This window comes from Arachis hypogaea, chromosome 10 (assembly GCF_003086295.3).
Source record: "Arachis hypogaea cultivar Tifrunner chromosome 10, arahy.Tifrunner.gnm2.J5K5, whole genome shotgun sequence".
Taxonomy (NCBI): domain Eukaryota; kingdom Viridiplantae; phylum Streptophyta; class Magnoliopsida; order Fabales; family Fabaceae; genus Arachis; species Arachis hypogaea.
In genome coordinates, this window is record NC_092045.1 from 101,385,693 (window position 1) to 101,396,931 (window position 11,239).

An 11,239-nucleotide genomic window follows, 5' to 3' on the forward strand; every position below is an offset into this window, starting at 1 on the left:
AGCTGGCGTTTAACTCCAAGAGGAGTCTCTGCACGAAATTTGCTTCATTGCTCAGCCCAAGCACACACCAAGTGGGCCCGGAAGAGGATTTTTATGTCATTTACTCATCTCTGTACACCTTAGGTTACTAGTTTTCTATATATAGGACCTTTTACTATTGTATGAAAAATCTTTGGATCTTTGGAACCTTTTTCTTTAGATCTTTTGATCACTTTGGGAGGCTGGCCATTCGGTCATGCCTAGACCTTGTTCTTATGTATTTTCAACGGTGGAGCTTTTACACACCATAGATTAAGGTGTGGAGCTCTGCTGTACCTCGAGTATTAATGCAATTACTATTGTTCTTCCATTCAATTCCGCTTGTTCTTTATCCAAGATATCACTTGTTCTTCAACTTGATGAATGTGATGATCCGTGACACTCGTCATCATTCTCACCCATGAACAAGGTGACTGACAACCACTCTTGTTCTACAAGCGATCAAGGCTCTAGTGAATATCTCTTGGATTCCTGATTGCACGATGCATGGTTGATCGCCTGACAACCGAGTGCTCGTCTGACAAACGAGCCAACCATTCCGTGAGATCAGAGTCTTCGTGGTATAGGCGAGAACTGATGGCGGCATTCAAGAGAATCCGGAAGGTCTAACCTTGTCTGTGGTATTCTGAGTAGGATTCAATGATTGAATGACTGTGACGTGCTTCAAACTCCTGAGGGCGGGGCGTTAGTGACAGACGCAAAAGAATCACTGGATTCTATTCCGGCCTGATTGAGAACCGACAGATGAATTCCGCTATGCTGTGACAGAGCATATGCAATCGCTTTCACTGAGAGGATGGGAGGTAGCCACTGACAACGGTGAAACCCTTGCTTAAGCTTGCCATGGAAAGGAGTAAGAAGGATTGGATGAAGACAGTAGGAAAGCAGAGAGACGGAAGGGAAGGCATCTTCATGCGCTTATCTGAAGTTCCTACCAATGAATTACATAAGTATCTCTATCTTTACCTTTGTGTTATTTTCGTTCATCACCATTACCATTTGAGTTTGCCTGACTAAGATTTACAAGATGACCATAGCTTGCTTCAATACTAACAATCTCCGTGGGATCGACCCTTACTCACGTAAGGTTTATTACTTGGACGACCCAGTGCACTTGCTGGTTAGTTGTGCGAAGTTGTGTAATGCCATGGTATTGAGCCACCACGTTTTTGGGGTTCATGACCGGGGATTATGAGAGTTGTGAAAAGTATTGTTCACAATTTCGCGCACCAAGTTTTTGGCGCCGTTGCCGGGGATTGTTCAAGTTTTGAGCAAGCTTTTGGTAACATCAGTGCCAAGATCCGGCAGCAACATCAAGTCTTTGGTGTTATTGCCCGGGATTGTTCAGGCTGGACAACTGACGGTTCATCTTGTTGCTTAGATTAGGTATTTATTTTTTTCGAAATTCTTGAAGATGAATTCTAGAGTTTCATGATGATTTGTTGAAATCTGGCTGGCTGAGAAGCCATGTCTAATTTCATTGGACCGAGGTTTCAACTTATCACCACAAGAGCTTGTTGATTTCTATCAATCTTGCTTCTGGAGCAGTGATCTGCTAAGGCTTGGCTGGCCTCTGGCCATGTCTAGTGTTTTGGACCGAAGCTTTCTTTGAAAGCTTGGCTGGCTGTGAAGCCATGTCTAATTCCTGGACCGGAGTCTTAGACTAGCATTGCACTGATTCCTGGAATTCTCATTAAGAATTTTGATATCTTTTTCCATTTAATTTTCGAAAAACACAAAAAAATTTTCAAAATCATAAAATCCAAAAATATTTCTTGTTTAAGTCTAGTGTCTCATCATAAGTTTGGTGTCAATTGCATGCATTCATGTGTCTAAGTGATCTTCAAGATGTTCTTGATGATTTACTTGCTCTGATCTTTGAATTCATTTGACTTGATAGTTTTGTGTGTCTCATATGCATTTTCATCCTGTTAGTGTCAGTAGTATACAAACTGCTAAGTTTGGTGTCTTGCATGCATTGTTATTTGATTCTTGTTGCATTTTGGTTTGTCCTTATTATTAAAAATCCAAAAATATTTTTAATTTGTGTCTTTTCAAGTCAATAATACAGAGAATTGAAGATTCAGAACATACAGCAGAGGAAGCCCAGTGAAGAAGGACAGACTGGCGTTTAAACGCCAGCCAGGGTACCTGGTTGGGCGTTTAACGCCCAAAAGGGTAGCATTTTGGGCGTTAAACGCCAGAATGGATACCATTTTGGGCGTTTAACGCCAGGATGGCTAGAAGGGAAGATTTTGTTTTCAAATCAATTTTTTTCTAAGTTTTCAAAATCTTTTCAAAATCAAATCTTTTTCAAATCAATTTTCCAATCAAATCTTTTTCAAAATTAACTTCTTTCCTTTTTCAATGATACTTACTATCAATTAATGATTTGATTCAACATTTCAAGTATGTTGCCTTTTCTGTTGAGAAAGGTTTAATGTTTGAATCATATCTTTTCTTGTTAGTCAAGTTTTTAATTTTCAAATCAAATCTTTTTTTAAAATGTCTTTCAAATCATATCTTCTCAATCACATCTTTTTTTTTTTATCAATCATATCTTCTTAACCACATCCTTTTCAAAATAGTTTTCAATCAAATCTTTTTGATTTCTAATTTCAAAATCTTTTTCAAAAATCACTTGATTTCTTTTCTATTTTCATTTTCGAAAATTAAGTAATGTTTTTCAAAAATGTTTTCAAAATTTTTCACTTAATTTTTGAAAATGACTTCCCTCCTTCTCACATCCTTCTATTTATGGACTAACACTATCCTTTAATGCAAAATTCGAACTCCATTCTCTCTGATAAGTTCGAATTTTCCACTTCTGTCTTCTACTCTTCTTTTCCTCTGACACTTAAAGGAATCTCTATACTGTGACATAGAGGATTCCACATTTTCTTGTTCTCTTCTCTTTCTCATGAGCAGGAGCAAAGACAAAGGCATTCTTGTTGAGGCTGATCCTGAACCTGAAAGGACCTTGAAGAGAAAGCTAAGAGAAGCGAAGGCACAACTCTCTTTAGAGCACCTGACCGAATTCTTCAAGGAAGAAGAACAAATGGCAGCCGAAAACAACAACAATGCCAACAATGCAAGGAAGGTGCTGGGTGACTTTACTGCACCTACTCCCGACTTCTATGGGAGAAGCATCTCTATCCCTGCCATTGGAGCAAACAACTTTGAGCTTAAGCCTCAATTAGTTTATCTAATGCAACAGAATTGCAAGTTCCATGGACTTCCATTGGAAGATCCTCATCAGTTTTTAGCTGAATTCTTGCAAATCTGTGACACTGTTAAGACTAATGGGGTTGACCCTGAGGTCTACAGACTTATGCTATTCCCTTTTGCTGTAAGAGACAGAGCTAGAACATGGTTGGACTCTCAACCTAAAGAAAGCCTGGACTCTTGGGAAAAGCTAGTCAATGCCTTCTTAGCAAAGTTCTTTCCACCTCAAAAATTGAGTAAGCTTAGAGTGGAAGTCCAAACCTTCAGACAGAAGGAAGGTGAATCCCTCTATGAAGCTTGGGAAAGATACAAACAATTGATCAGAAAATGTCCCACTGACATGCTTTCTGAATGGAGCATCATAGGTATTTTCTATGATGGTCTCTCTGAACTGTCCAAGATGTCCTTGGATAGCTCTTCTGGAGGATCTCTTCATCTGAAGAAGACGCCTACTGAAGCTCAAGAACTGATTGAAATGGTTGCAAATAACCAATTCATGTACACTTCTGAAAGAAATCCTGTGAACAATGGGACTAGTCAGAAGAAAGGAGTTCTTGAGATTGACACTCTGAATGCCATTTTGGCTCAGAACAAAATATTGACTCAACAAGTCAATATGATTTCTCAAAGTCTGTCTGGAATGCAAAATGCACCAAGCAGTACTAAGGAAGCTTCATCTGAGGAAGAGGCTTATGATCCTGAGAACCCTTCAATGGAAGAGGTGAATTACATGGGAGAACCCTATGGAAACACCTACAATCCTTCATGGAGGAATCATCCAAATCTTTTATGGAAGGATCAACAGAGACCTCAACAAGGTTTCAATAACAATAATGGTGGAAGAAACAGGTTTAGCAATAGCAAGCCTTTTCCATCATCTTCTCAGCAACAGACAGAGAGCTCTAAGCAGAATACCTCTGACTTAGCAACCATGGTCTCTGATCTAATCAAAACCACACAAAGTTTCATGACTGAAACTAGGTCCTTCATTAGAAATTTGGAAGGACAAGTGGGTCAGCTGAGCAAGAAAATTACTGAACTCCCTCCAAGTACTCTCCCAAGCAATACAGAAGAAAATCCAAAAGGAGAGTGCAAGGCCATCAACTTGGCCGAATCCTGGGAGGAAGAAGAGGCAGTGAACGCCACTGAGGAAGACCTCACTGGGCGTCCACTGGCCTCCAATGAGTTCCCCAATGAGGAACCATGGGAATCTGAGGCTCAAACTGAGACCATAGAGATTCCATTGGACTTACTTCTGCCATTCATGAGCTCTGATGAGTATTCTTCCTCTGAAGAGGATGAGTATGTCACTGAAGAGCAAGTTGCTAAATACCTTGGAGCAATCATGAAGTTAAATGACAAGTTATTTGGAAATAAGACTTGGGAGGATGAATCCCCTTTGCTCACCAAAGAACTGGATGACTTGTCTAGGCAGAAACTGCCTCAAAAGAGGCAGGATCCTGGGAAGTTTTCTATACCTTGTACCATAGGCACCATGACCTTCAAGAAGGCCTTGTGTGACTTAGGGTCAAGTGTAAACCTCATGCCCCTCTCTGTAATGGAGAAATTAGGGATCTTTAAGGTGCAAGCTGCAAAAATCTCACTAGAGATGGCAGACAACTCAAGAAAACAAGCCTATGGACTTGTAGAGGATGTTCTGGTTAAAGTTGAAGACCATTACATCCCTACTGATTTCATAGTCCTAGAGACTGGGAAGAGCATGGATGAATCCATCATCCTTGGCAGACCCTTCCTAGCCACAGCAAAGGCTGTGATTGATGTTGATAGAGGAGAGTTGATCATTCAAGTGAATGAAGAATCCTTGGTGTTTAAGGCCCAAGGATATCCCTCTGTCATCATGGAGAGGAAGCATGAAGAGCTTCTCTCAAAACAGAGCCAAACTGAGCCCCCACAGTCAAACTCTAAGTTTGGTGTTGGGAGGCCACAACCAAACTCTAAGTTTGGTGTTGAACCCCCACATTCAAACTCTAAGTTTGGTGTTGGGAGGTTCCAACACGGTTCTGAGCATTTCTGAGGCTCCATGAGAGTCCTCTGTCAAGCTAATGACATTAAAGAAAGTGCTTGTTGGGAGGCAACCCAATGTTTTATAATTAACTATTTTCTTTTGTTATTTTATCTTTTTTGTAGGTTGATGATCATAAGAAGTCACAAAAACAATGAAAAAAGCAAAAACAAAATGAAAAACAGGAAGAAAAACAGCACACCCTGGAGGAAGATGCTGCTGGCGTTCAAACGCCAGTAAGCCTAGCAGTTGGGCGTTTAACGCCCAGTCTGGCACCATTATGGGCGTTTAACGCCAGAAAGGGGCACCAGACTGGCGTTAAACGCCAGAAAAGGGCAAGAACCTAGCGTTAAACGCCAGGAATGGGCACCAGCCCCGCGTTTAACGCCAGAAATGGCTCAAAACGTGAATTTTGATGCCATTTGGTGCAGGGATGACGTTTCCTTGACACCACAGGATCTGTGGACCCCACAGGACCCCACCACCACTCTCTCTCTTCTTCCCCCATTCACCAATCACCTCAACACCTCTTCCCCAAAAACCCTTCACCTATCAAATCCCATCTTTCTCTTCACCACTCACATCCATCCTTCATAAATCCCCACCAACCTCACCCTTCAAATTCAAACCACTTTCCCTCCCAAACCCACCCATAATGGCCGAACCATTACCCCCCCTCTCTCCTATAAATACCCTTCTTCAACCCTTCATTTTCACACAACCTAAACACCACTTCTCCCCCTCTTTGGCCGAACACACCACCATCTCCCTCTTCCTCATTTCTTCTTCTTCTACTCTCTTCTTTCTTCTTTTGCTCGAGGACGAGCAAACATTTTAAGTTTGGTGTGGTAAAAGCATTGCTTTTTGTTTTTCCATAACCATTTATGGCATCCAAGGCCGGAGAAACCTCTAAAAAGAGGAAAGGGAAGGCAAAAGCTTCCACCTCCGAGTCATGGGAGATGGATAGGTTCATCTCAAGGGTGCATCAAGACCACTTCTATGAAGTTGTGGCCTTGAAGAAGGTGATCCCCGAGGTCCCCTTTTCACTCAAAAAGGGTGAATATCCGGAGATTCGACATGAGATTCAAAGAAGAGGTTGGGAAGTTCTTACCAACCCCATTCAACAAATCGGAATCTTGATGGTTCAAGAGTTCTATGCCAATGCATGGATCACCAAGAACCATGACCAAAGTGTGAACCCGAATCCAAAGAATTATCTTACTATGGTTCGGGGGAAATACTTGGATTTTAGTCCGGAGAGTGTGAGGGTGGCGTTCAACTTGCCTATGATGCAAGGAGATGAACATCCTTACACAAGAAGGGTCACCTTTGATCAAAGGTTGGACCAAGTCCTCACAGTCATATGTGAAGAGGGCGCACAATGGAAGCAAGATTCAAGGGGAAAGCCGGTCCAATTGAGAAGGCATGACCTCAAGCCCGTGGCTAGAGGATGGTTAGAGTTCATACAACGCTCAATCATTCCCACTAGCAACCGGTCCGAAGTTACCATAGACCGGGCTATCATGATCCATAGCATCATGATTGGAGAAGAAATAGAGGTTCATGAGGTTATAGCCCAAGTCCTCTACCTTGGCAAGGTTAGCCTTTCCTCATCTCATTTGTCACCTCTATTATTCAGTTGGAGTTGACATAGAGGGAGACACCCCCATTGAGGAAGACAAGCCCATCACTAAGAAAAGGATGGAGCACACAAGAGATCCCACTCATCATGAGATCCCTGAGATTCCCCAAGGGATGCACTTTCCTCCACAAAACTATTGGGAGCAATTAAATACCTCCCTAGGAGAGTTGAGTTCCAACATGGGACAACTAAGGGTGGAGCATCAAGAACACTCCATCATCCTTCATGAGATTAGAGAAGATCAAAGAATCATGAGGGAGGAGCAACAAAGACAAGGAAGAGATATTGAGGAGCTCAAGCACTCCATAGGATCTTCAAGAGCAAGGAAGAGCCGCCATCACTAAGGTGGACCCGTTCTTTGATTTCCTTGTTATTTATTCTTCTGTTTTTCGTATTTTATGCTTATGTTTGTCCATGTTTGTGTCTTGTGATCATTAGTGTCTTAGTGTCTATGCCTTAAAGTTATGAATGTCCTATGAATCCATCACCTTTCTTAAATAAAAAAAATGCTTAATTGAAAAAGGAAGAATTGCATGAATTTTGAATTTTATAACAGTTTAATTATTTTGATGTGGTGGCAATATTTTTTCTCTGAATGTATGCTTAAACAGTGCATATGTATCTTGAATTTGTGGTTCATGAATGTTGGCTCTTGAAAGAATGATGAAAAAGGAGACATGTTACTGAGGATCTGAAAAATCATTAAAATGATTCTTGAAGCAAGAAAAAGCTATTCAAAAAAAAAAAAGAGAGAAAAATCGAAAAAAAAAGAGAGAAAATGAAAAAATATAGAAATAAGAGTTGTGATCCAAGGCAAATAAGAGTGTGCTCAAGAACCCTGGACACCTCTAATTGGGGACTTTAGCAAAGCTGAGTCACAATCTGAAAAGGTTCACCCAATTATGTGTCTGTGGCATGTATGTATCCGGTGGTAATACTGGAAGACAGAGTGCTTTGGGCCACAGCCAAGACTCAATAAATAGCTATGTTCAAGAATCATCATACTTTACTAAGAGAATCATTAACACTATCTGGACTCTGAGTTCCTAAAGAAGCCAATCATTCTGAATTTCAAAGGATAGAGTGAGATGCCAAAACTATTCAGAGGCAAAAAGTAAAAGCCCCGCTCATCTAATTAATACTGATCTTCATAGATGTTTTTGGGATTCATTGCATATTCTCTTCTTTTTATCTTATTTGATTCTCAGTTGCTTGGGGACAAGCAACAATTTAAGTTTGGTGTTGTGATGAGCGGATAATTTGTATACTTTTTGGCATTGTTTTTAGTATGTCTTTGTTATGATCTAGTTAGTTTTTAGTATATTTTTATTAGTTTTTAGTTAAAATTCACTTTTCTGGACTTTACTATGAGTTTGTGTGTTTTTCTGTGATTTCAGGTATTTTCTGGCTGAAATTGAGGGACCTGAGCAAAAATCTGATTCAGAGACCAAAAAGGACTGCAGATGCTGTTGGATTCTGACCTCCCTGCACTCGAAGTGGATTTTCTGGAGCTACAGAAGCCCAGTTGGCGCGCTCTCAACGGCGTTGGAAAGTAGACATCCTGGGCTTTCCAGCAATATATGATAGTCCATACTTTGCCCAAGATTTGATGGCCCAAACCGGCGTACAAAGTCACCCTCAGAAATCCCAGCGTTAAACGCCGGAACTGGCACCCAAATGGGAGTTAAACGCCCAAACTGGCATAAAAGCTGGCGTTTAACTCCAAGAGGAGTCTCTGCACGAAATTTGCTTCATTGCTCAGCCCAAGCACACACCAAGTGGGCCCGGAAGAGGATTTTTATGTCATTTACTCATCTCTGTACACCTTAGGTTACTAGTTTTCTATATATAGGACCTTTTACTATTGTATGAAAAATCTTTGGATCTTTGGAACCTTTTTCTTTAGATCTTTTGATCACTTTGGGAGGCTGGCCATTCGGCCATGCCTAGACCTTGTTCTTATGTATTTTCAACGGTGGAGCTTCTACACACCATAGATTAAGGTGTGGAGCTCTGCTGTACCTCGAGTATCAATGCAATTACTATTGTTCTTCCATTCAATTCCGCTTGTTCTTTATCCAAGATATCACTTGTTCTTCAACTTGATGAATGTGATGATCCGTGACACTCATCATCATTCTCACCCATGAACAAGGTGACTGACAACCACTCTTGTTCTACAAGCGATCAAGGCTCTAGTGAATATCTCTTGGATTCCTGATTGCACGATGCATGGTTGATCGCCTGACAACCGAGTGCTCGTCTGACAAACGAGCCAACCATTCTGTGAGATCAGAGTCTTCGTGGTATAGGCGAGAACTGATGGCGGCATTCAAGAGAATCCGGAAGGTCTAACCTTGTCTGTGGTATTCTGAGTAGGATTCAATGATTGAATGACTGTGACGTGCTTCAAACTCCTGAGGGCGGGGCGTTAGTGACAGACGCAAAAGAATCACTGGATTCTATTCCGGCCTGATTGAGAACCGACAGATGAATTCCGCTATGCTGTGACAGAGCATATGCAATCGCTTTCACTGAGAGGATGGGAGGTAGCCACTGACAACGGTGAAACCCTTGCTTAAGCTTGCCATGGAAAGGAGTAAGAAGGATTGGATGAAGACAGTAGGAAAGCAGAGAGACGGAAGGGAAGGCATCTTCATGCGCTTATCTGAAGTTCCTACCAATGAATTACATAAGTATCTCTATCTTTACCTTTGTGTTATTTTCGTTCATCACTATTACCATTTGAGTTTGCCTGACTAAGATTTACAAGATGACCATAGCTTGCTTCAATACTAACAATCTCCGTGGGATCGACCCTTACTCACGTAAGGTTTATTACTTGGACGACCCAGTGCACTTGCTGGTTAGTTGTGCGAAGTTGTGTAATGCCATGGTATTGAGCCACCACGTTTTTGGGGTTCATGACCGGGGATTATGAGAGTTGTGAAAAGTATTGTTCACAATTTCGCGCACCAGTCTGCCATCTCTAGTGAGATTCTTGCAGCTTGCACCTCAAAGATCCATAGCTTCTCCATTACAGAGAGAGGCATGAGGTTTATGCTTGACCCTAGGTCACACAGAGCCTTCTTGAAGGTCATGGTGTCTACTGTACAAGGTATTGAGAACTTCCCAGGGTCCTGTCTCTTTTGAGGTAATCTCTGCCTAGTCAAGTCATCCAGTTCTTTGGTGAGCAAAGGGGGTTCATCCTCCCAAGTCTCATTACGAAATAACTTGTCATTTAACTTCATGATTGCTCCAAGGTATTTAGCAACTTGCTCTTCAGTGACATCTTCATCCTCTTCAGAGGAAGAATACTCATCAAAGCTCATGAATGGCAGAAGTAAATTCAATGGAATCTCTATGGTCTCAGTGTGAGCCTCAGATTTCCATGGTTCCTCATTAGGGAACTCATTGGTGGCCAGTGGACATCCATTGAGGTCTTCCTCAGTGGCGCTCACTGCCTCTTCCTCCTCTCCAAATTTGGACATGTAGGTCATGTTAATGGCCTTGCACTCTCCTTTTGGATTCTCTTCTGTATTGCTTGGAAGAATACTAGGAGGGAGTTCAGTAACTTTCTTGCTCAGCTGACCCACTTGTGCCTCTAAGTTTCTAATGGAGGACCTTGTTTCAATTATGAAACTTTGAGTGGTTTTGATTAGATCAGAGACTATAGTTGCTAAGTCAGAGGAGTTCTGGTTAGAATTCTCTGTCTGTTGCTGAGAAGATGATGGAAAAGGCTTGCCATTGCTAAACCTGTTTCTTCCACCATTATTGTTGTTGAAACCTTGTTGAGGTCTTTGTTCATCCTTCCATGAGAGATTTGGATGATTTCTCCATGAAGGATTATAGGTGTTTCCATAGGGTTCTCCCATGTAATTCACCTCTTCCATTGAAGGGTTCACAGGATCATAAGCTTCTTCTTCAGATGAAGCATCCTTAGTACTGCCTGGTGCAGCTTGCATTCCAGACAGACTTTGAGAAATCATATTGACTTGCTGAGTCAATATTTTGTTTTGAGCCAATATGGCATTCAGAGTATCAATCTCAAGAACTCCTTTCTTCTGATTCGTCCCATTGTTCACAGGATTCCTTTCAGAAGTGTACATGAATTGGTTATTTTCAACCATTTCAATGAGTTTTTGAGCTTCTGCAGGCGTCTTCTTCAGATGAAGAGATCCTCCAGTAGAGCTGTCCAATGACATCTTGGACAGTTCAGACAGACCATCATAGAAGATACCTATGATGCTCCACTCAAAAAGCATGTCAGAAGGACACTTTCTGATCAATTGTTTGTATCTTTCCCAAGC

The 11,239-nt window shown here is 41.5% G+C and overlaps 1 non-coding gene across 1 annotated transcript; it reads right to left on the reverse strand.

Annotated features, from left to right (window-relative positions):
• Positions 1-3,502: 3,502 nt before the first annotated feature.
• Positions 3,503-3,610, reverse strand: LOC112718684 (small nucleolar RNA R71). Its single transcript, XR_003161013.1, has one exon. It is a non-coding gene; the product is annotated as a small nucleolar RNA R71 (small nucleolar RNA).
• Positions 3,611-11,239: the final 7,629 nt, after the last annotated feature.